Source organism: Eubalaena glacialis, chromosome 1 (genome assembly GCF_028564815.1).
Source record: "Eubalaena glacialis isolate mEubGla1 chromosome 1, mEubGla1.1.hap2.+ XY, whole genome shotgun sequence".
Classification (NCBI taxonomy): Eukaryota; Metazoa; Chordata; class Mammalia; order Artiodactyla; family Balaenidae; genus Eubalaena; species Eubalaena glacialis.
In genome coordinates this window covers 109,327,204-109,350,499 of record NC_083716.1, presented here as the reverse complement: position 1 = coordinate 109,350,499, position 23,296 = coordinate 109,327,204, and the positions used below count along the sequence as shown (strand labels likewise).

At 47.2% G+C, this 23,296-nt stretch overlaps 1 protein-coding gene across 3 annotated transcripts in view; it reads right to left on the bottom strand.

The window, feature by feature from the left end:
- Positions 1–22,473, bottom strand: part of CYFIP1 (cytoplasmic FMR1 interacting protein 1) — a 95,624-nt gene extending 73,151 nt beyond the window's left edge. For 2 of the 3 annotated variants that reach the window (XM_061182978.1, XM_061182976.1), the window contains exon 1: positions 22,375–22,473. The gene's annotated coding sequence lies outside the window, so the exon portion shown is untranslated. The remainder of the gene's footprint in view (positions 1–22,374) is intronic. The other variant, XM_061182977.1, reaches the window with a different exon arrangement.
- Positions 22,474–23,296: the final 823 nt, after the last annotated feature.

The window sequence follows — 23,296 nt, the reverse complement described above, 5'->3', positions numbered from 1 at the left end:
CCCTCCCAGCCTCACCGTCGGGCCCACTGGGGTTCCTTCCCAGCACGACACAGGGGCCTTGTGTGTCTGGTCACTGCATGCCCTGGGACAGAGCCTCAGCTACACCTGAAGGACCCACACGCCTTTGCAGCGGGCTTCCACCACTGGTGGCAAAGCCCAAGAGTGTAACTAAAGTAACACATTTGGAACGCACTCAAACCTGCCCGTGCTGCCATGCGGGAGTTTACAGTTTAACAACTCGATTACATTTCTGTCTCCTCTGGCTCAGCTCAAAGGAGCTCATACGGCTCCACGGCTTGGGGCCTGGTCACAGCAGGGTGGCATGTGACCACAGGCACAGAGGGGAGGCCACGTGAGGACACGGGGAGAAGGCGGCCGTCTGCAAGCCAAGGAGAGGCGCCTCGGAGGGAAGCAGCCCTGCCGACACCATGATCTCAAACTTCCAGCCTCCAGCGCTGTGAGGGAGTCTGCCTAAGCTGCCCAGACTAACACAGCCAAGATCGGGTAGAGCAGAATCTCCCAGACAGGGTCCCTACACCCTTCTGCTGACTGGCCATGAAAACCATCCCCGCGCTGGTGTTTTTCTGATCATAAAACAATACAGGCTCGATGCAGAAAAAGACTGCTGGGAGCAAAAACCAGCTGACCCACTCGGGCCTCAGTCTGAAAGTACCAGCATCAGCACTTCTGGTCCGTGACCCGCCCCCCACACCCATCCTTCCTCCCCTGGGGGTGAAACAACTGCAAACAGACGCTGTCCACCCAACAACATAAAAGCCTGGCTTTTTCTTCCTTGATTGATTTCTTTCAGCAGCAGTTCCTAACCCTGTTTCTGATCCCTACGGCTTGTCAAGTTATAAAAATGAATTTAAATATGTCAGCAGAACTGCCTTTTAACAAGCTATCAACTAATTTATTTTGCAAGTTTACGAGTTTTTAAAATAAAGACTTCAAAAAAGGACACACTGGGACTTCCCTGGCGGTCCAGTGGTTAAGACTCCACGCTCCCACTGCAGGGGGCACGGGTTCGATCCCTGGTGGGGAACTAAGATCCTACATGCCACGTGGTGCAGCCAAAAAAAAAAAAAAATACATGCTGGTCTCACTTTGCTGCTGCTGGAGTGTCCCTGACTCAGGGATCCCCAGGGCTCAGGGGACACGCGTGCTCTGGACAGTTCCTCAGCAACCTCCCCACAGGTAGGGTGGGGGAGGGGGAAGCCAGAGCTCTGAGCTGGTAGCACTTCACCCACCCTGCTTGTTCCTTTAATTGGCAGTGTCCTGAGGCCCCACGGCAGGGCCCTGGCACTCGGACGGTGTGCCCATGCCTGTGAGCTGGAGAGGCGGAGAGTGGGCGAGTTTCCCCGGTAGGGCCGAGATGCAGGGATGCTGTGCTGTGACACACTGCAACACTCACAGCCAGCGAGACCCCGGGCCCAGCTGCTTCCTCTTCCTATGCTCCCCGCCCCCTGCCCTTGGGTGAGGGGCTCCAGGGGCCCAGGGGCCTCTTCTGACTCAGCTGACACACCATCTTGCAACCGAAACTCAGGCTCAGTTCTGTGCAGGGCCGGGTCTTTGAAATCCTGCCTCCGTAAGGGGACCTCCCCTCTCCTGCCATGACACGGACCCCTGCATGGAGCGACACCAACCCCACTCCACCCAGGACCAGCACCTAGACAATGCTTCTGGTGTAGCTCAAAAGCAGAGCAAGCTGGGGGCACCCTTCCTGGACTTGGAGCCGATGTGTGACCAGAGCTAAGGCCCAAGGAAGGCACCCTTTGAACCTCAGGCGGCCACCACAGGCAGGCATCAGAGAACCCCAAGTGGGCTCAGGGGACCACAGATGGGGGTCAAGCAACCTCAGGTGGGCAGGAGGTCAAGGTTCCCAGTGCCGGGCTAGAGACCCCATGGCTGCTGCCCCCCTTTCTCCCCAACATGGCACCGTCCACCCCTCAGCTTAGATCACCCTACAACTTCCCAACAAGTCATCCTCACGGTCACCCTCAGGGTGGGGTCCTCACACTCTGACAGATGATCAGAGCAACGCACAGAGCCACACAGCCACAGAGCAGGGGCAGAGCCAACGTGACCCCAGCGCCAGGCGCCGTGTGCACCTGGGCCAAGGACACGGCAGATTACAGCGGTAGAGAAGCCGGCCAGGCCTGAGGGCAGGAGAGGGGCAGCGAGAGCCCGAACCCCAGACCAACTGCTGGGGTCGAGAGAACGGCGTTGGGGATGGGGAAGGGCTGCGGTGAGCAGCCCAGGGAGAAGGTAGGATGGTTTCTGTGAATCACAGCTGTCACCACACACTTCAAAACCAAGAACAGCAGTAACAGAACTTCTGTTGTTGAATGAGCATGATCTGATCGTTTTCCCTGTTTCTGGGCAGGACGAAAGGGAAGCCTCCTCTGTTTGCTGGCAGTTCAGTTACAAGGTAATAGTAGACAACGAGTCCTTACATAATTCAACAATTTTAAAAAAGAAAAAAAGAACACTTAGGCTAGGCTGCAGAGAATTAATAGAAATTAAAGCGGAGAGACTAATTTTCAACCTGGTAGCATGGGTGGCACCAAGAGATTAAAAGGAAAAGAGAAAAAAAGTATGTGTGTGAGTGTGTGTGTGTGAGTGTGTGTGTTTTCAATAAGCCAGTATCACTGGGAGGACACAGGCTCCCCATCAGAACACTGGCTGCAGAGACAAGATGAAACAAAGGAGCAAGACGAGAAGGGTGCCTTAGGAGATGGACATCAAAAAGGTGAGGCGCAAGGACAGATGGTGGGGGTAGTGAGGAGGGGCGCCCTCGGGAGTCCACGGTCCAGACTCCCTGTGAAGGCCCCAGAGAGTGCAGCGTTCGGAGGCATCCACTCCTGAAGGGTCCAGGCCTGGTTCAGACCCTTGATGCACCTCTGCCACCCACACACAAGGCCTCCTCCAGGCCCAGACAACCTCAGTCCGCACTGCCTGTGGGGACCGGCCTGGCACAGGACGTGGGCCACAGAGGGGGGCCTTGTGTTTTGCCAGATTAGAGGATAAACTTCTATCACCGTGGAGATGTATTTATTTTCTATGACCATCTATACCTGTAGTACAAACAAAAACAAAAAACAGCTAAAACACTTTCTGGTTGAATAACTTGCATGTATTTGGAAGAGAACATTCATCTATCAGCGGATAAGGTAAAAACAAAGACCAAGAATAAATAAATAGCAAAAAAGGTGGAGCCCAGTGGTGAAGGGACATCAGCTTGAGGAGGGCGACCATTTAGAAGGCTGGGTTAAAAACACTACGAGAAACAGCTCAAAACATAAGCAGTTAAGCAAGCAAACTCAGTTTCTGGTTACTTCTCTTCCCCAAAGCAGCTGAATTTAAATCTTCCACAAATCAAGCATTTAAATCCAACTGGTCTTACACACCCATAAAAGAACTTGGCACATAGTTTCAGAGAATCTATAACTTTCGTCAAGGCAAGGTCTTAATTTACTGTCCATGAAAACAGAAATGAAATTAAAACTGTTACGCTAGGTATGTGCCTATTAATAAATAGTAGGCTTCCAGGGGCTGGGAACCAGACTGAGGGCGGGGGTAGGATGTGGACCCAGCTCATAAATGGGACTAAAAATTGACCCTGAGGCCCTAGAGGGTCAGGCAGCAGGAGCTGGCAACTGGATGCCCCGAGAAAGGGCTACAGCAGGGGGGATGCCAACCCATGGGCCAGGAACTGGAGACCAGGGGGCATGCTGGGCCAGACAGACAGGGCAGGGCGGGCAGGAGGCTGTGTGAGCGCCATACGCAGGTAGGGATGGCGTCCAGCACAGACGGGGCCCAGGGTCAGACGCAAAGCTAAGTGAGGGTGCATCCCAGCCAAGAGCCAGCAAGCAGGCATTCTGCACAGGCCTGGTAAGCTTTAAAATAGAACTGCCAAGGCAGCTCGACACCAAGGTTGCAAAACATGGCAAAACCACAGGAGGGAAAATACAGAACTCATGGTTCAGATGCCCCTCCAGACGTCCTGACTGTGGCACCACAGTGAGAGCACTGCCTGTGTGTCAATGCCACCCTTCAAGCCCACGTGACCTGAGCCACGAGGGTGTTTTTTCTGGAAAGAGGGTCTCCCCAGCATCTCCAAACTTGTAATATTTTTACTTTTCTTTTTCTTTTTCTTTTTACTTTACAACTTGACAGTATTTCACTTGTCAAACCCCACAGCATAACCAAACCACAACAAACTATGAAATGTTTCTGCTAACATGCACAAGACGCACAGTGACTTTCTTCCTCTTCTATATATACAAATAACAGTACTTCCCAGAAAAGTACAAACATCCAATTTTTTGTGCAATCTGTTCACATGTGAAATAAATCATCTGAGGAAGAGAAGCATACTTTATTCAACTGTGCCTTTCTCTCCTGCATTTTAAAACATGTTTTTCCAACTCCAGCCTCTTTCCCCAGATTAAGTGGGGTGGGGAGAGAGAATGGGGCTGCTATGATCTCTAGGCAAAAACTTCAAAATTAAAAAACAAACACCATCTTCTGCCCAGCTTCACTACTGAAGAAATGCAACTGCACAAAAATTTTAAATTCCATTCTCGAAAGCAGCACTGGTCTCTTCTGCAATTACCTCAAAACAATTGCTGCATCAACAGAAAAACAAAAATCAAGTTTGCTTGAAAATCATGACAATAGGTGAAGTCTGAGACAGAGCCCACAGAGGAGTCTTGAGTCTGTCAGCCCCTCCCTCCTGACACTGCTCTCCCGCCCCCTCAGCCTCAGGCTGCAGACCTGGGACAGGGTCTTCCCAAGACACAGCGGTGTCTCTGCCTCCTGAATGCCTCCTCCCCGGGCGGCCTGCCCGGCCTCTTCCCAACCCAGAGCTCCTATGCCACCCTCAAGCCTGCCACGCTCCTTTTTCATTCCTTTTAAACTAGGAGTCTGATCCTGTCGCTCTCCTGCTTATATGCTTACAGCTGTGGTTCTCAAACCATGTTCCCTGGAACTCCGAGGTGCCCCACGATGGCAAGGCAGAGTAGCCCTGTGTTTATTTTACGAACTGGGATGCCTCCTGAGATTTGTATGAAAAATGAACCTGATGCAAATATAAATCAATCAACAAAAGACGGAAATGGATCTAGGATTCCAGAGTAAAGTCTCAATCCCTTGCAGTGTGCAGCGCCCACACGGGCCCAGCCTGACACCTCTGCGCTGCGCCCTGCCACTCCCGCCACCCCCAGCGGGTCCCTGGGGAATGGAGATGCTCCACAGCTGCCGCGGCCACGCACCAAGCACACAGGTGAGCCCCACAGAGCCGGATGCACTGCTGTGGGATGGAGGTTGGGACGGGGTGGGTTCTCCTGGGGGGTGGGGGGGGGGGGCGCGTTGTTTTCCCCCAAGGTCTGGGATCCCTCTGGTCTACCAGTGACTGCGGTGGCCTTCATCTTTCACACAGAATCCAGTGCATGTCTAAGACATGAGGGGAGATGACAGTAGCAGATCAGCGTGTTCTTTCCAGGATGGAGCCAAGCTCGGCGGTCTCTGGCACTGGGCGGGTGGTCACACCATGGAGAGGGTGCCACCAACCTCCCGACTAGGCTGGGGGCTCCCCATCCACCGTGACACCGGGGCCGCTTCCTGCCCCAGAAAGAGGGAGAGCGAGCCTGCACACAGGCCTGCCAGGGGCGGACACTTCCCCAGCTCACCGCAGGGAAGGCCTGGCCCCCCGCACACAGACCTAGACGCTGCCTGCCCAGGCTCCATCGCCAGCGCCACTCCATACTGGAAGGCGGCCTCGTCCTTGCTTACACAGCCTCATAAATGCTCACCAAGAACTCCGACCCAGCAGTCCTTCTAAGGCTTCCCTTCGTGTGAGCCTTTTAACAAATTTTTACCTTCTAGAGAAAAGCCTAAGATGACCATATCTGGGCAGAAAAGTCCAGTCTAATCGGTCCTCTGTATCCACAGATGCAAAACCTGGGGATACGGTGGACTGACTGTATTCATGGTACAACTTCCATCTTATATAAGTGACTTGAGCATCCGTGGATTTTGGTATCCACGGGAGCTCCTGGAACCAACCCCCGGCGGATAGCGAGGGACGATGGTGTTTCCAGATGACTTCCTCGGCAGCACATCCCAGGAGGGGATTCTTAAATCGCATGAATGTCTTCACAGCTGCAGGAGATGATCCATCAATCCCACTTCTAGCCATTTATCCAAAAGAAACAAAATCACTAATTCAAAAAGATATCTGTACCCCATGTTCACTGTAGTATTATTTACAGTAGCCAAGACATGTATTATGCTAAGTGAAATAAGTTAGGCAGAGCAAGACAAATACTGTATGATCTCACTTGTATGTCGAATCTTAAAAAGAAAGGAAGGAAGGAAGGCAGGAAGGAAGGCAGGAAGGAAGGCAGGAAGGAAGGCAGGAAGGGAGGGAGGGAAGGGAGGGAGGGAGGAAGGAAGGAAGGAAGGAAGGGAGGGAGGAAGGAAGGAAACAAAACTCATAGATACAGAGAATAGCTTGGTGGTGTGAGAGGCAGGGAGTGGGAGAACTGGGTGAAGGTGGTCAAAAGGTACAAACTCCCAGTTATAAATAAGTCATGGGGATGTAATGTACAGCATGGTGACTATAGTTAATAATACTGTATTGCATATTTGAAGGTCGCTAAGAAAACAGATCTTAAAAGTTCTCATCACAAGAGAAAAATTTTTTTGTGACTATGTAAGGTGATGGATGTTAACTAGACATGCTGTGGTGATCGTTTCACAATATATCCATATATCAAATCATTATACCTGAAACTAATATAATATATGTCAATTATTTCTCAATTTTAAAAAAGCTACAGGTGGATTCAGGTGAGGTGCCCTCCCACAGGTCCCACAGACACCAGCATGGCACCTCATCACAGCATCCAGGGATCACTTGCATTTTTACAATTTAATAAGTGGAACCGCATCTATATGTTCTTTTAATTTGCATTACTTTTATTCCTATTAAAGTTGAACAAATTTTTATACAGTAACCCTTTTTTTTTTTTCTTTTGTGACTTGCCAGCTTGGTTTGTTTTCTTGTTATTTTGTCCTTTGAAATCTCGGTATTTTCCTCATCAATGTCAAGTACTCAACTATACCTCTTTATTAAAGACATTAAAACTGTGTGAAAGTTGCTACAAAAAATTTTCCCAGGTCACACTACTTGCCTTCTTATGTCACTTACTTTTTTCTTTGAAACCTCAGTTTAAAATTTTTACTATATCAACTTTTCAGCCTTTTGCCTTTGGAATTCCCTCTTTCACTTATAAATGTACCAAGTAGGAAGAACTGTGCCAGCCCCAACCAGGGAAGGGAGCAGTTTCTAACGCACAGCCCCCGTCTGAGCAAACTGCTGACCCTCTGTCAGAAGTCAAACAATTGCCCATCTGAGAAACAGTTCTGAGGCAGCAGGTAATCTCAAAGAATTAACTTGAAAGTAATATTGAGATCCATAAAAAGTTTAGTAACTGATTGATGTTAGGAATTTTTTTGTTGGACCTCAGATGCATAATAGTTCCTAGACCCTGGCCCGTTCTCACCTTGTTATGTTAAAATGATGTCATAAAGACAGGTGAACCACCATCCACAACAAAAGCTAGGGTCCTGCCTGTGATATACAGCAAATCCCACCTGGGCATCAATACCCTGCCTTCTTTTGTACAAGTTGCACCTCATCTATACATATTTTCAAAAAGGCACTTTTAAAATTCAGTCTTTATAAAAGGGATATTATGCTATCAATATACATAATTGTCTGACTTTTTTCACTGCTGTTACTAAGAGGCATCCACACACTGTCACATGCTGCTCTGAAGTGCTGTTTTGACAGATGTATACTATTCCACTGAGCGAATGAACCAGTCTATGTGCTGTCTCCTGAAGCTCCCTATAACACGGTGTTTGTTATTGTAAACTGTGAGGAAAATTCTTGCACATTAATATGTGCAATGGATTCTCTAGGACAGGGATTAGCAAACATTTTCTATAAAGGGCCAGAGCTGGTAATTGTTCTGTGATAAGGATAAGGATATCCTTATCCTTAGGAAATACACACAGGCACTGGGGGATAAAGGGCCTCAAATTGATGTAAAAGAGTTTTGTCGTGTGTTCTTTGTATTATTTTTATTTTTGCAATTTTTGTAAGGTTGAAATTATTTAAAACGAGTAAAAAATGGAATATCTCTCTGAAAACTTTTTGTGAACACAGGGAAAGGGAAGGAAAAATGCTGAAAACAGATCTGTGTCCGTGACTGCAGGTGTTTCGGTGGCTCCTCACTGCTGTGACGCAGAGCAGGTTACACACCTGCGTCCACCTCAGAGTGAAACGCATCTTTCCGATCAGAGCAACTGCCTTGGGAATCCCTGTTGTCTGCCCAGAGTCCTGCACTCCTAAAGAACGCTTCTGACAGACCTGTCGGAGATCTGGGCCAGGGACCACACGTCCTCAGGCAAATCAGCCCTCAGCAGCGATCATTTTCGTTCTATAATCAAATGCTTCAGACCACTGCAGAATGGTGGGCTTTGTTTAAAATATATATACACTCCAAATGTTTAGCTTCAATTACTTAATAATTTTACACTTCCCCGATTTTTAGGATCTGAAGAAACCAGCTTATACAAAATAGCGAGAGGTCTTAAAAAATGCAAAACCATTTCCACCTCTGGCCCAGAAAAAAGCAGCAAAACTCCAAGAGCATTTATGTTTTTAAGTAGAACTCCTCTCTCTTGGAGACATGTACTGAATGAAGTGTTTATGACTCAGATGAGACAGTGCTCCTGGGACTTGCTTCACAACAGCACAGTGTGGGCAGGGGTTACAGGTGAGCCCAGACCACCGTTGAGGGTTCATATACTATTCAATATTTTCCGTGCCTCTGCACATTAAGGAATTGCCCACAACGAACAGTTTAATATACATATATATGAGATTTCAGGTTTCAGGCTGAGCTAGAATGTGTAATCACTGCCTTGTCAGTGATTGGGGGTGAGGCAGCAGCTAGTAGCTCTGCCTGCAGCCACCGGGCCCTAAGGCCACCTATTTAAAGTTCCTTCCTGAATAGTTCTTTTTTTTTTTTATAAATTTATTTATTTTATTTATTTATTTTTGGCTGTGTTGGGTGTTCGTTGCTGTGCGCGGGCTTTCTCTAGTTGCGGAGAGCGTGGGCTACTCTTCGTTGCAGTGTGTGGGTTTCTCATTGTGGTGGCTTCTCTCGTTGTGGAGCATGGGCTCTAGGCATGCGGGCTTCCGTAGTTGCGGCACATGGGCTCAGTAGTTGTGGCGCACGGGCTTAGTTGCTCCGTGGCATGTGGGATCTTCCCAGACCAGGGCTCGAACCCGTGTCCCCTGCATTGGCAGGCGGATTCTCAACCACTGCGCCACCAGGGAAGCCCCCTGAATAGTTCTAATTGTCTACATCTTTTTTTTTTTTTTTCCCCTGTGGTAATTAAAAAGTCATCAAGAGGTAAGAGTTTTTGCAAACAAACATTTTCAGGCTACTACAAAGCTGATAGGGTGAGTACACGCATACCTCAGCAATACTGCGGGTTCGGTTACAGACCATCACAATAAAGCAAATAAAGGTTTTTGGTTTCCCAGACCATATAAAGTTATGTTTACACTATACTGTAGTCTATTAAGTGTGCAATAGCATTATTTCTTAAAAAACAATGTACAGACTTGGTCTAAATAATAGTGGCTAATACACAAAAGTGCTTAATAACCACTAGCTAGTGTTTTTATTCTCATTCTCTACTATGTGATTGATTCATGCTGCTGCGGCCCCAAATGTCCCATATCCCTTTTGCCACCATTCAAACTCTGCCATGCTTTGAAGTAAATAGTAGAATATTTTTATTTAACATTGTGCACAAGAAATTCAAGACTGTATTTTTGACAGTGGTATTTATCAAGACTGGAAATTCACTGTATTTTAGTATTGCTCTTGAGTTGGAAATAATGTGTGGGGTTCCCCTGTGATAGCAGAGACGACAGGCCAAGAGTCCCATAGGAATGTCAACCAGGAGTATTTGATGACAATACTGGAGGGAAAATAATAAGGGTGCTAGAAATGTGTTTTGAAAAGCATGCCATTGTGGTAATGTAAAAGCGGCTCAGAATTACTTGGCATCGAGAGACTAAATAATGGTTATCATCTCTCCAAAAAACAAAAACAATGTACATACCTTAATTAAAAAATGTTATTGCTAAAAAATGCTAACCATCATCTGAGCCTGCAGCAAGTCATAGTAACATCAAAGATCACTGACCATAGATCACCATAACAAATATAAAAATAATTTAAAAGTTTAAAATATTGCAAGAATTACCAAAATGTGACACAAAGACATGAAGTTAGCAAATGCTGAAGGAAAAATGGCACCAACAGACTTGCTTGATGTAGGGTCACCACAAACTTTCAGTTTGTAAAAAACGCACTATCTGGGAAATGCACTAAAGCAAAGAGCAATTAAATGATGTCTGCCTGTACTTTATTCAGAGCACCATAAAATCCTGAAAGTGGGCTCCTCCTGCCCAGCACCCCCGGGAGCTGGGGTATGAGCTGGCTGTAACTAAAACAATCACCAGAGATACTTGGCGCAAATGTTCACTCTCACACCTTGTCCCGACCTGGTGGAGCTGAGTGCCGGGGGCACCTGCGTGTTTAATGCCCGGCCCACACGCACCTCTTGATTCTGAGGTTGGAGTCTCTGGCCCACATTTTGAGAAAATGTTTTAGGGCAGTAGTCTCCGACACAGCGTGGACCATATAATCCTTTGAAGCGATAGAAGAAAACGCTGGAGTGTCTGTATTTCTGCCTCGCGAGGACGAGGAACTAAGCCTCCCTGATAGCTACACATCTTCTCCCACCTCCTTGCCAGGTCCTCAAGGAGAGCAAGAACCAGTGGCTCACAGGCACCTCATCACTGCAACTAAATGAACTGCTAGGGGCTGAATTGTGTCCCCCTTCCGGGTCCTAACTCTTAGTACCTCAGACTGACTATATTTGGAGATGTACAGAGGTAATTAGTAAAATGAGCTCATAGGGTGGGTCCTAATCCAATGTGACTGGTGCCCTTTACAAGAAGGGGAGATCAGGACGCACACAGGCACAGAAGGAAGACCATGTGAAGACACAGTGGGAAGGTGGCCATCTACATGCCAGGGACAGAGGCCTCAGAAAGAACCAACGCTGCTGACACCTTGGTCTTGGACTTCCAGCCTCCAGAACCGCAAGGAAATAAATACCCGTTGTTTAAGCCCCTCAGTCTGTGGTACCTTAATGCAGGAGCCCTAGCAAACATATAGACAAACCTTTAAAAAGGGCTCGTTCCTGCAAAGATGCCAGGCACGCAGGAAGGCAGGAGGACCTGCGGCCCCAGGCGAGCGCAGCCCCACTACAGTTCACCAGCCTGGCCCCAAGGGTGTGGCGTGGGGAGCTCTACAACTGGCACAAGGCCGCCACAACCAACCGGCAAATTCAGGGCTGCCTCCCACGTCTTTGCAAGCTCTCTAGCTATTACGGACTGTGCGCACCTCATGCCTTATCCGGCGCGTGTGGACAGACACACCCACCGGGGCACACGCACGGAGACCTTTTAGGGATGGAGTGAGCAGTCGGCAATGGCTGGGCCCTGAAATGCTGCGATTCCCAAAATCACCTCTGCCCTTGTGTGTGTGGGGGGGGGGTGGGGTGGGGGGGGAGGGCGGGGGAAGCTAATAAAGAAGCAGATAAAAGACGAAAGGAGAAATACTGATGAGTGAACATAATTTACTTAAACTTCTTCAAGCAACCTGAGGCGCTCGGGAGCATCAGCTCGGGCTGCCGCCGGGGCCGTGGTGCGTCCGTGGGCGCTGCCCTCCCCCACCCCTTCCTGGGAGCTGCCGGCTGAAGGGACAGAAGGGGCAGAAGGCCGGGAAAAAGCAGGGAACCGGTCGGCTGTAAGTCCCGGAGAGCCGTGCAGGAGTGGAAGGCGGCCTGGCCCGACCGCGGCTAGGGGACCTGGGACGGACGGCGACGCGCGTGTCCCCAGCGGGCGGAAGCTGGGCCCTCGGGGGGAGCCGGGGGCGCTGTCCAGCGGCGTGCACGCCCCAGTCGCTGTAAAGCCAATCACAAGCTCCTGAGGCGCAGAGTTCCCTAAACACGCCCGCTCAAAACACAACGGGGGCTAACTCTGCCGAAATGCACCCGACCTTCGGGAAAAGGGAGAACTCGGAGGGAACTCGAGCCTTTCACGCTCGGAGTCCGCAGGAAGGGCACGCTCGGCTGTGTCTCCGCACGACGAGCCGAGGCCCACAGCGCCGCAGCACCCAGGCTGCCTCTGCCTCAGTCTGGGGGGACCCCTAGGCTGAGGCACACCCCAGAGGCCCTATAATACAGCACATTTCCCCTCCTGCCTTGACCTCAAGGCAGAATCAAGACAACTGAGAGTTCCAGGAGCTTCTCAAGAGCCCTTCCAGAGTCACAACCAATTCCACACAACCTGTGGGGTAAGCCCAAAATGTGCCACTGGAGTCCAGGTGATACACAGAGAACCCGGCTCAGGGTCACACAGAAGTGCAGGGCAGGAAGTCACATCTTCCGTGGCAGCTGCCCCAGACCTCGGCCGTCCTGGCAGAGGCTTCCCGGAGTGAACGAACTCTGCTCTATCCACCTCTGGTGTACCTGGGGCCATCTGTGGCCACTGAGAGGGTCACAGCCTCTCAGAGCTTGTGTGCAGGGTCTCGCAGTGACATGTGGAAGGATGTGTTCCCTCTTCCTGGTGGAGGGAGGGTAGGCAGTGTTGATTCTTCCCTGGCTCAGCTGGCAGTTCCAGAGCGCAGGGATCCCCCCACCAAATCCCTTTCCACCCTTTGCATGGGGCTTACCTTGAAGCCAATCTTTGTTGGAGGAGGCAACTATCTAAAATACAAATTAAAATACAAAATAAAAACTACCCCCTGGGGCTTCCCTGGTGGCGCAGTGGTTGAGAATCTGCCTGCCAATGCAGGGGACACGGGTTCGAGCCCTGGTCTGGGAAGATCCCACATGCCGCAGAGCAACTAGGCCCGTGAGCCACAACTACTGAGCCTGCGCGTCTGGAGCTTGTGCTCCGCAACAAGAGAGGCCGCGACAGTGAGAGGCCCGTGCACCGCGATGAAGAGTGGCCCCCGCTCACCGCAACTAGAGAAAGCCCTCGCACAGAAACGAAGACCCAACACAGCCAAAAATAAATAAATAAATAAATAAATAAATAAAACTACTCCCTATGATGATTAATTCTATGTGTCACCTTGACTATGCTATGGTATAATCCAGTTTGTGGTCAAACATTAGTCTAGATGTTGCTGTGCAGGTATTTCTTAGGTGTGATTTACATTTAAATGGGCACACTCTGAGTAAAGCCGATGACCCTCCATAGTGTGGGTGGGCCTCGTCCAAACAGTTGAAGACCTTAACAGAAAAAACCGAGGTCCTCTTTGGATTTGAATTCTGCCCCCAGAGGGCCTTTGGACTCAAGCTGCAACATCAACTCTTCCTGGGTCTCAGCCTGCCTACTCCGAATTCAGAATTGCCAGCCTCCACGATCATGGGAGCCAACTCCTTAAAATAAATCTTTCTCTCTATATAAACATACCCTATTGGTTCTGTTTCTCTGGATAACCCTGACTAATACACACACACACCCACCTCAATCAAAGCAAAGGAGGAAACCCAACTTGCATGTACAAAACCCTTATCAGTGTGGTCTCCAGGGCAGGAGCAAAACTTTACTCTCCAGAATCTGTGCAATTATCATGCACATGCACAGGTCTGCTTGACTTAACACACTTAGTTATTCCATGACCCCTGGGGACAGACAACCCCAATGAATCAAGAGTCCAGGTGGTTTTAAAGCTCATTGGTTTTATGGAGACTGGTCCTTCCAAGCAGGATTTGTGGAAAAAGATGAAAATTCTTTAAAATGGAACAGCTTGAGTAGGTCAAGCTTTAGATAGGGATTTAAATATAATGCAAATCCTCATCACCACTTCTGACCTGGGGCGGTGTGGTTCTTCAGAGCAAAGTGTACCTTCTTCTGTGAGTATCTTCAAGGATGAATCATCGCCCACCCTCCCCCTGCCACCCCAGTCCTGGCCGGGACAACACAGGCACAAGGAATGGCCATGCTAGCTCTGAACGTAAAATTCTGGCTGTCAAATCAGGTTCCAAGATGAAACTCACTGCTCTCTAGGCATTGGTTTTTCTCTCCTGTGGAACAAAATTCCCCCGAGAGAGTGAAGAACAGGGCCTGACAACCTTGGCGAGTGAAGTATCTGAGATATAAATACAAATCACAAATATGCTTGTTTCAAAAGTCACAGTAGCTTTCACTGTCCATTTGTCTTACTCACAACGAAAAGCTGTGAAAGCCACAGTTCAAGGCCTGTGATTTCTGTCGCCACAGCCTTGTGCGGAGGTGAGGCCGTCATGGCGAAGCTGGATGGGGGCACAGCCAGGTGGACGAATGCTCCACGAGCCTCTGCTGAACGGCACAAGTGCACACCAGGCTCAGACCAACACACAGGTGAAAAACACCTCCCTATGTTCTTGAGACCATGGTCTGAGAGGCCTTTAACACAGAAAGTTCATATAAATGCAAATCTTATCCCTGGAGTGCTCTGAAATCTTATTAGATAGCCTGAATTCAGGCCAGAGCTGCCATGTTTAAGCCCCAGTCATGGTGCTAGGTTCCCTACTGGCTCCTACAGAGCGTAAGCTCTGTCCCTAAGCCCCTCACTTATGGCCAAAGGGTCTCCAGATATAAAAAGAACAAATAACAAAATGGCAAATGTAAATCCTACCATATAATTTATCTGCATTAAGTGTAAATGAAGTAGACAATCAAAAGGCAGACATTGATAGAATGGATTAAAAAAACATGCTGTGAGCTGGGCCCATGAGCCACAATTACTGAGCCTGTGCATCTGGAGCCTGTGCTCCGCAACAAGAGAGGCCCGCACACCGCAATGAAGAGTGGCCCCCGCTTGCCACAACTAGAGAAAGCCCTCTCACAGAAACGAAGACCCAACACAGCCATAAATAAATAAATAAACAAATACTTAAAAAAAAAAACATGCTGTGAGAGACAAATTTTAAATTCAAAGATACAGGGGGGATGAAACGAAAAGGATGGGAAAAGATATAATATGCAAAGAGAAACCAAAAGTGGCCAGAAGTAGCTATACTAATATTAGATAAATATTAGACAAAATAGACTTGAAAACAAAAATTGTTACTAGAAACGTTATGACAAAATGGTCACTCCATCAGTGAGATGTAACAACTATTAACATATTCACCTAATGAAACAACCTCAGAATACATGAAACCACAGAGAACATGATCCTATATGTAGAAAATCCTAAAGATTTTACAAAAAAACCTGTTACAGCTAATAAATGAATTAAGCAAAGCTGCAGGATACAAAAGCAACACATAAAAATCAGCTGCATTTCTATACATTAGCAATGAACATTTCAAAAAGAATGTTAAGAAACAATTCCATTTACAATAGCATCAAAAAGAAAAAAAACTTAAGAATAAATTTAGGGACTTCCCTGGTGGTCCAGTGGTAAAGAATCCGCCTTCCAAAGCAGGGGACGCGGTTTCGATCCCTGGTCGGGGAACTAAGATCCCACATGCCGCGGGGCAGCTAAGCCTGGGCGCCACAACTATTGAGCCCGCGGGCCTCGACAAGAGAGCCCATGTGCTGCAAACTACAGAGCCCAGGGTCTTCGGAGCCCATGAGCCACAACTAGAGAAAGAAAACCCACACGCCACAATGAAGACCCGACAAAACCAAAAAAAAAAAAAAAAAGAATAAATTTAACCAAGGAGGTGAATGATTCATACACTAAAAATTACAAAACATAGACTTCCCTAGTGGTCCAGTGGTTAAGACTCTGTGCTCCCAATGCAGGGGGCCTGGGTTCGATCCCTGGTCAGGGAACTAGATCCCGCATGCATGCCGCAACGAAGATCTGCATGCCGCAAATAAGACCCGGCGCAGCCAAAATAAATATTTTTTAAAATCACAAAACACTGCTGAAAGAAATTAAAGACACAAATAAATGGAAAGATATTCTATGTTCATGAACTGGAAGACTTAATATTATTAAGATGACAATATAGGGAATTCCCTGGCAGTCCAGTGGTTAGGACTCCGCACTCTCACTGCCAGGGGCCTGGGTTTGATCCCTAGTCAGGGAACTAAGATCACTCAAGCCACGTGGGGCAGCCAAAAAAAAAAAAAATTTACAATATAATCCAAAGCCATCTACTGATTCAATGTAATCGCCTTCAAAATTCCAAAAGCATTTTTTGCAAAAATAGAAAAACCCACCTTAAGATTAATACGGAATCTCAAAAGACCCAGAATAGCAAAAACAATCTTGAAAAAGAACAACAAAGCTGGAGGTCTCACATTTACTGATTTCAAAACTTACTATAAAGCTACAGTAATCAAAATAGTGTGGTACTGGCATAAAGACTGACACATTGACCAATGAAACAATAAAGAGCCCAGAAATAAACCCTTGTGTATATGGTCAAATGATTTTCAACAAGGGTGTCAAGACCATTCACTGAAGAAAGGACAGTCTTTTTAACAAATGGTGCTGGGAAAACTGGATATCCACATACAAAAGAATTAAATTGGACCATCACCTTACACTATATATACAAATTAACTCAAATGAACAAAAAACCTAAACAGAAGAGCTAAAATTATAAAACTCTTAGAAGAAAACATATGAGAAAATCTTCATGACACTGGGTTTGGCAATGATTTCTTGGATATGACACCAAAAGCACTAGCAACAAAAGAAAAAGTAGATAAACTGGACATGAAAATTAAAAATCTTTGTGCACCCAAGGACACTATCAAGAGAATGAAAAGATAACTCACAGAATGGGAGAAAATATTTGCAAATCATATATCTGATAAGGGATTGTTATCCAAAATATATAAAGAATTCCTACAACTCAACACTAAAAAAAACAAACAACATGATTAAAAAATGGACAAAGGATTTGAATAGACATTTCTCTAAAGAAGATACACAAATGGCAAATAAGTACATGAAGAGATGATCGACAACATTAAGCATTAGGGAAATGCAAATCAAAACCAGAATGAGATACTACTTCACACCCACTAGGGTGGTTATTATTTAAAAAAAAAAAAAAAAACCCAGAAAATAACAAGTGTTGGTGAGGATGTGAGGAAACTGGAACCCTTCTGCATTGTTGGTACACAGAAAGGCTGGTGAAGCTGCTATGGAAAACAGTATGACAACTGCTCAAAGAAATTAAACATTGAATTACCATGTTCATAGCAATGCTTAATTGGTGTCTGGAATAGTCATGTTCATAGACAGGAAGTAGAACTGTTGCTACCAAGAGCTGGAGGAATAAGGGAATGGGGAGTGAGTGTTTAAGTGGGTGCAGACACAGACATAGAAAACAAACTTATGGTTACCAAAGGGGAAGTGGGGGGAGGGATAAATTGGGAATTTGAGATTAACAGATACTATTATATGTAAAATAGATTAACATGGACCTACTGTATAACACAGGGAACTATATTCAATATCTTATAATAACTTATAATGGAAAAAAATCTGAAAAAGAACAGATGTGTGTATGTATGTATATGTATGTGTATATATATATATATGTGTATATATATAAAACAGAATCACTTTGCTGTACACCTGAAACATTGTACATCAACTATACTGCAATAAAATAAAGAAATAAATAAGTGCAGAGGTTCAGTTTGGGATGAAGACAAAGTTTAGGGGATGGATAGTGGTAATGGCTGTACAACTTAATGCTACTAAACTGTACACTTAAAATGGTTAAAATGGTAAATTTTGGGTTATTTATATTTTATTATAGTAAAAAAAAATCAGGTTAGGTGATTTCCCCAATTTATTTTTGTTTTTAATCATTTTTTTCAGATATTCCAGTTTATTTTCCCCTTCATATAAATTTTAGAGTCAGTTTGTCTTTTATCTATAAAAGCATCCTCCTGAGACTTCTAATAAACAAAAATATCTTATGACCCAGCAAGAACACTTCTAGATTTCTATCCAAAAGACATTACAACATATGACCACATAAAGACTTGCACATGAGTCTTCATAGCAGCAGTTATTCATAACAGGCAAAAAATGGATCTAATGAATGGTTAAACAAAATGTGATATATCCATACAATGGAATACAATGCAACAAAAAGGAATGAAATGCTGGTACATACTAGAACAGGGATAAACTCCAAAAACATTATACTAAGTGAAGGAAGCCACACATAAAGACCACAAATTGTACACTTTCGTTTATGTTAAATGTCCAGAAATGGCAAATCTATAAAAGAAAGCAAATTAGTGATGAGCTGGAACAGGGCCTACGAATGGGGATTAACTGTAAAAGGTCACGAGCGATCTTACTGGGGTGATCCGTATGTTCCAAAACTGGGTTATGGTGCAGCTGCCCAACTCAGTAAATCTACTAAAAAATCACTGCCCACTTGAAGTAGGTAAATTTTATAGTATGTACATTGTACGTCAATTAAGTTAAAATTTTTTTTGCTGCAGTATTTGATTGGAATTGTGTTAAATCTATAGATCAATTTGGAGAGAACTGACATCTTTACTATGTTGAGTGTTCCAACCCATGACTACAATGTGCCTCTCCATTTATTTACATGATCTTTGATTCATTCATCAGCATTTTGTAGTTTTCAGCATATAGATCCTGCATGTGGTTTATTAAATTTATATGTATTTGATTTTTTGAAGCTGCTGAAAATGGTATTTTTTAAAATTTAACTTTCTAATTGCACATTGCTCGTATATAGAATAAGATTGACTTACATGTGTTGACTGTATTTTGTGACCTTGTTAAACTTCACTTACTAGTTCTAATAGTTTTTTTCATAGATTCCTTGGATTTTCTATGTAGATACCATCTGCAAAAAGGGACAATTTTATTTTCTCTTTCCAATCTGCCTTTTATTTATTTTTCTGACCTTATTGCCCTGGCTAAAATAAAGTTTTTAAATTACATAGATGTAGTTAACCCATGCTATACTTATTTTGGTTGCAAAAACAATGAGTAGCTAGGACTGGTTAGTTATACAAAAGCTTTAGAAAACATAGCACGAATAGTAACAGCCCCTTATACAGTACATTTCCTATATATATTACCTCATTTGATCTTCATCACAACCTAATAGGTGCTTTTCTCACGATACCAAAGAAGAAAAATGGTCTAAGGTAGTCCAAGCAACATACCCACCAGGGCTCAGGTGAACATATAGCAGACATCAACAAGTCAAAGCAGTAGATTTGCCAGGACCCAACTTGATCTCACCTGCCAAAGTGTATCTTTCTTCCCACTGGCTAGTGGGCAGCCCCAGGCACTGACTGAGCTGACCCCTCTATAAACTGGTGCTAGCGAAACGCAGATCAAAAGCCAGGACACAGACTGTCACACGGTGAGAGGGGCTGAAGGAACACTGGCCCACCTGGGGAGTGGAGGCAGGTGCTCCTGGAGTGGTACCTGAGCAAGCACACTGCCTTCAAAAAATCGCAGGTAAGTGATTCAATAGGTGTGTGAGGGTCAGGTCCCAGGGTCTAACATTTTGCAGAAGGCATTACTGGCAGCTTCTTCCTAATTTTTAACTTACGAGTGTGCAGTCAGATGGCTGGATTCAAAGTCTGGCTCTGCCACTTACCAGGCATGTAACTTTAGACACATACTTCACCTCCTGGTCAGTTTCCTCATCCATAAAGTGGAAGTAATAATTGCACCCACCTCTGAGGGTCGTGAGAATAATTAGTATGTAGAGCACTCAGGAGTTAGCAAACTACAGCCTGCAGTCTGCTTCTACAAGCAAAGTCCTACTGGGGCACAGCCATACTCATACATTACAGACTGTCTGTGTCGACTTGTGCTGCAACAGTGGAACTGGGGAGGCTGTGACAGAGACCATACGGCCTGCAAAGCCGTAAGTAGTCACTATCTGGACCTTTACAGGAAAAGTAGCCCTGGCTTAGAACGATGCTGGAGCAAAGTAAGTACTCAAGGAATGTTAGCTATTATTTAGACCCTAATTTACTTCCAGAACGATAAACTTGAATATATACATAAAGATATACACACAAGCATTGACTATGGGGGTGACAAACGTAAAATAACAATGTCAATTAACAGGTGGTTGATTAAATAAATTGTGGTGCATCTACACTATATACAGCCATTAAAAGGAAGGAAGGTTATCCATGTGTATATATACTGTATGTGCCAACATGTTAAGATTTCTAACATCTTTTAAATAATCTGAGATCATTAAGTGAAAAAGTATAATACTACATGCAGTATAATCTCATTATGTTACAAAAAGAACACACACAAACAAAACATGTGTATACATACTGTATGTGCCAACATGTTAAGATTTCTAACATCTTTAAATAATCCGAGATCATTAAGTGAAAAGGTATGATGCTACATGCAGTATAATCTCATTATGTTACAAAAAGAACACACACAAACAAAACCTATGTGTATGCACAGAAAAGGCTACATACCAAGATAGAAGTACTGACGGAATTTCACTTTTAGTATATGTAGTTGAGTACTATTTGAATTTTGTAATAAGCTGAAGTTCTGTAATTTTTCTCATGACTTAAAAGTGTTATTTGAATGGCTCAGGTTGTATCCTAGTGGTACAAGTTTTAAACTTTAATGTCTTTACCCCAGGGACAAACTAGAGTATGGATGAATCGCAAACGCATTATGCTAAGTGAACTAACCAGACTCAAAAACCACATATGACATTCTGGAAAAAGCAAAACTGTAGGAATGGAGAACAGATCAGGGGTCAGGAGTTGGGAATGGAGTTGCCTACAAAGGGACAGCAACAAGGAGTTCAGGGGGGTGATAAAACTGTTCTGTATCTTGACTGTGGTGGTAGTCACACTACACTAAGCATTTGTTAAAACTCACTGAACTGTACCCCACAAAGTGAATCTTACTATGTGTCAACTTAAAAATAAATTTAAGTAAACACACATACAAAACAAAAACACTTGGGGAGTAACTTTTCTTTGGGCGACCTATGAGCACACAAATGTATGTATTAATACAGGAAATGTCTGCCACCACATTTCCCTGGTTCGCCTCTGGCACAGAGATGATGCCGCTGCGCGAAGGCAGCGTTGGCACCACCTTCCTAACTGAATTCCCACAAACGCAAACCTGCCGTGGCCCTGATTGTTTTCTTCGGGCTCCGTGCGCGTAGATCTGCGCTTTACTCGGAAAACCTCGAAGGGCCGGCCTTCAGGGAGAAGGGACGGCAGGCACCGGCGCGCACCGTCACAGGCCGGCGCCCCAGCCGAGCGGCCCGGGCAGGATCTTCCAGCACGAGCCCTGAGCCGCTGCAGCCGCTGGTGAGTTGTCAAGAACAGCAACCTGAGCTAGGCAAGGGGAATCACTGCTGATTCAATCACGGATCATTGACGGAATCACGTCGAAAACGGCCAAGAAATACCTCCCGGCTCACCAGCTTCGGCCAAACACTGTGCGGCGAGGCGCACAGCACCCTCCTCTCCTGTAAAGGGAAACTCCCAGGTCTCCCACAGAGGCGCAGACCGTCCAACACGGGGCTTCATAAGCAACGCTATCCTGCCTTCAGACCCGACACTAGAGTGGACGTGGTCCGGACACCTCTCTCGGCTTAGAAAACGCCCCTTAAGCCCCACTGCCAAATTACTCTTCCGCCCTTTTCTCCCGCCCACCAAGCGCTGCGAATTAGGAGCACGCATTTCAGGCTTGAAATACACAATTTAGTCTGGCTGTACTGAACCGCGCTGCCCAAGTAACAATCCCGGCTCCTTAACAAAGCCCCAAACTCCTCTCTCCAAGAATCTGCAAAATGGTCTCGCTCGGCCAGAGTCTCCCTCCTTCCCTCAGAGAGGGGCACAAAGCACGACCTCAGCGCAAACCGCCTGCTCCTTGCTTTCCAACAATAACTGCAAAACCCCAATGTACCCCGTCCGCACTGGAGCTTCGCTACGTGCCGGGGGCGCTGGGGCAGGGGTCCGCGACTCCCGGGCCGGATCGCGGTGGCCAGGGCCATCCTGGGAGGCGGCGCAGCCGGGGAGGCCGCGCGGCCGAGGTCCAAGTCCCGGCCGCTCGCGGGGCCCCGGCCCGGCACCGCCGCCTTCCAGCTCCCTCCCGGCCGGGTTTCGAGCGAGGTCCGGATCCCACCTGGGCGGCGGGGTGGGGCGGAGGCGGCAGCGTTCCTCACCTTGGTCCGCGGCGGCGGCTCCGGGGTCCCGGGCGGGCCCTGGGAGTTTCCCGGCCGAATGAGTCACCGAGGCGGGTCGGGAATGCGCCAGGAAACACCCGGCCTCCTCCCCTTCCTCCCGGGGCGGGGGCTCTCCCGGCTCGGCCCCTTCCTCCCGGCGCTCCTCCCTCCGCGCTCCTTCCCCAGCCCAGTCCAGCCGCTCCTCCACGCCTAGCTCGTATCCCCGACCCCGCCGCCCGGCACTGTGCCGGGCCGCGCTCCCCTCCGGCCGCAGAAAATGCTCCCCAGGGAAGAGAGCCTTCAGGGCCACCTGCCGGCTTCGGCGACCTCAGCTCTGCCTGGGACCGCGCGGGGGGGGGGGGGGGGGGCTTCTCCGTGGAAGCTGCCCGGTTTGGGCCGTAAAAAGAGCGGGGGGTGCGCACCCTGTCCCGGGGCTCCACAGGGTCAGGGCGGCGGGTGAGATGAGCTGCAGAAGGGACTTGGGGGGACACCCAGGCGGGCTGGCCTGGCGCCCCACAGCCAGGGAGGAGGTGCGCACACCTGCGCTCCGCGGGCTGGAGCCGGGTGCGACTGGGACACGCCGCCGGAACCGAGCCAGCTGGGAGAAAATGACCCGGTATTGCCCCTGCAGTGATCGCATCTCCCCTCTGAGCCGGGGGCAAAGGCGTGCGCTGGCTTGTGGGAATGGCTGACAAGAAGTCCTGACGAACTAGCCCCAAAACACAATCTTGAGAGGCCAAATAAATAACACGTTTTATGGAATCGCTGAGTGGAGTGAGCTTGTCACAAACATGCTTAGGAGAAAAATTTCCCTAAACTACACTCTCCCCCCCGCCCCCCACCCCCGCCGAGTTGTAAGGGGGAGCAATAAAGATGGGCAGCGGGTACTGAAAACCACAAGAAGTTTGATTACCTCCTGGCT